Source organism: Apium graveolens, chromosome 8 (assembly GCF_009905375.1).
Source record: "Apium graveolens cultivar Ventura chromosome 8, ASM990537v1, whole genome shotgun sequence".
Classification (NCBI taxonomy): domain Eukaryota; kingdom Viridiplantae; phylum Streptophyta; class Magnoliopsida; order Apiales; family Apiaceae; genus Apium; species Apium graveolens.
The window spans coordinates 122,780,091-122,782,835 of NC_133654.1; the positions used below are offsets into that span (position 1 = coordinate 122,780,091).

The window sequence follows — 2,745 nt, forward strand, 5'->3', positions numbered from 1 at the left end:
CATTCTGAGTGTTGCTCCAACTAAAATTAGGATTATTGCGATTGTTGGGATGATAAATGGGTGGCACAGGTTGCTGTGAACGCTAAAAGTTTCTCACAAACTGAGCTGATTCACTAGAAATTGCGCGCTGATCAGTCTCATGGGCACCAACACAAAGTTCACAGACACTAGTGATTTGATTAACTCTATAATTAGCCAAAGTGTCCACCTTCATCGTCAAAGCCTTAAGTTGGGCTGCTATAGCAGTTGCTTCATCCAACTCCAGAATTCCTGTTACCTTTCCCTGAGTCAGTCTCTGGGAAGGATTCTGGTACTCATTAGCAGCCATCAGTTCAATAAGTTCATAAGCTTCATCGTAGCTTTTAGCCCACAAGGCTCCTCCTGATGCTGCATCAAGCATGGGTCTAGAAGTAGCACCCAATCCATTATAAAAACAGTTAATAATCATCCAATCAGGCATGCCATGGTGTGGGCACTTCCTTAGAATCTCCTTATATCGATCCTAAGCCTCACACAGAGATTCCCCAGTTTGTTGAGCAAACTGATAAGAGCATTCCTGATTGCAACAGTCTTTACCATAGGGAAAAATTTAGTGAGAAACTTTTGAGCAAGATCTTCCCAAGTGGTGATAGACCCTGCTGGTAGAGAACGTAACCAGCACTTAGCTTTGTCCCTCAGAGAGAATGGGAAAAGTCACAGCTTGATAGCATCTTCAGTCACATCATTGAATTTGAAAGTGTCGCAGATCTCTATGAAATCCCTGATGTGCATGTTGGGGTCTTCAGTAGGAGAACCCCCAAACGGAACTGAGTTCTGTATCATCTGGATCGTGCTTGACTTGATCTCAAAAGTATTAGCCCTGATGGCTGACCTGATGATGCTTGACTGAATGTCATTGTTCTTAGGCTGAGAATAGTCCATCAAAGCCTTAGGATTTTCTGCTTGATCACCCATCTCTACTAAAACTGGTTCCTTGACTTTCTCTTCTTCTTCTACCTTCTTTTCTTCCTCAAAAACTTCCCTTCGAACCACCACAAGTTCTTCCTCGGCTTTATCCAGTGTTCTCTTACGAGTACGCGAACGGGTATGCATACACCATCGCTAGAGTACCTGAAATAAGACAAGGAACAAATAAGTAACAATTTCCGAGTCAATGAACTTTAACGACCACTGATGGAAAGCACATAAAATATAAATTAACAATGCAGTCCCCAGCAGCGGCGCCAAAAATTTGTTAGTCGCTAAACACGCGCTAATAATACACGCAAGTATACGAGTTCGCAAGTAGTATAGAATCTTTTGTAGTTTATTCACACAGAGACCGGATTGGTTAACTAATTATTTCATGTACTTAAGCAACAATGTATGGTTATTATTCAATGCTAAGACGATAACAATTGGGTTGTTTATAACTAAGAATTAAGCTAACAATTATACTAAGAGAATAAGTTTGGTTGAAATATTATATATGACAAACATGGGATTCTAACTTCATTAAATACTTCATTCAATAGCCTTATTATTCTTAACCTTAGCAAGCAATGGTGATGATACTAATCAGACAACACGAAACTGATAAACGCCAACTTTTGCTGCACGAGTACCATACTACCAGACATCCACAAAAGAGATAGAAGCTGAATAGACACCAATTATATTGAGACACTATATGTCTATAGAATTTGACAACATAATGGTTAAGCACAAGTTATCTATCTTGATTATACAAGGCAAGTAAGATGGTTAAAAGTACCTACGAATCATGCATAACAAATACATGAACCTATGCTAGCATGAAAAGTTCTAAATCCTTAAATTCACTTTCGCTTCATCAAGAATTAACACACTATCCTATAAGTTCACGATGCTCATAAGACGAATACGCACAACCAATACTAGGTTATCATACAATCACCACACACTAAGGCATCGAAACAATTTAACTAAAGAAATCCATAAGTAATTCCGTTAGAACCCCACGATAACGATTAGCCCATAATCGGACTCAACATCAACGTGGGTTCCGATGAAAGCATAGAATAAAAAATGTAGTCTTTATAACGAATAAATAAAACCAAGTACAAAACAAGATTAAGGTTCACAAATAAGAAAACTAGCATCCAAGTTATAACTTAAAATAAAGATTCACAAGTAAAAACAAGATCTTCTTCGTCCTCGTTGAATTGTGCTAATATGGTCTTTTACGGCTCTCCTTGATATGTCGATGGCTTGATATCTTATTAAAAATGACCTAGAGTTATTTATATAGAAGCCCCATGCAGTGTAGAATTCTTTCTCTCAGGAACCAAGTAGAAACAGGATTCTGCCATCTCGACACGGCGCGGCCGCGCGCTTGATCGGCGCGGGCGCGCTGGCTTTCTGTACTTTGGGCGCGGCCGCGCGCTTGATCAGCGTGGGCATGCTGGGCTTCTACTGGAACTTGACTTCTTCATTTTTCTTATAGATTTGAGCTGGCTTCCAACGAGGTTTTATTCCAAGACCACCTTGACACCAAATTAGCAACAAAACAATGCTAATTCACCTGATTACCTAGATAATGCCTGAAATGCAAAAACACTCGAAAACACGTTAAAATAATTAAAAACTTGAGTACAAACGCATCAATTCAAAGCTTATTAGAGCGTAATAAAGTGTCATAAATGCCACTCAACATTAACGAACTGCCGTATGAGGTGATACTTACGCTCTATGTGTTTTGCTGCCTTATGGGCCCGTGGCTCCTTG

At 39.5% G+C, this 2,745-nt stretch overlaps 1 non-coding gene across 1 annotated transcript; it reads left to right on the plus strand.

The window, feature by feature from the left end:
- Positions 1-458: 458 nt before the first annotated feature.
- LOC141681227 (small nucleolar RNA R71) lies at positions 459-564 on the plus strand. The gene has a single exon (XR_012558668.1). It is a non-coding gene; the product is annotated as a small nucleolar RNA R71 (small nucleolar RNA).
- Positions 565-2,745: the final 2,181 nt, after the last annotated feature.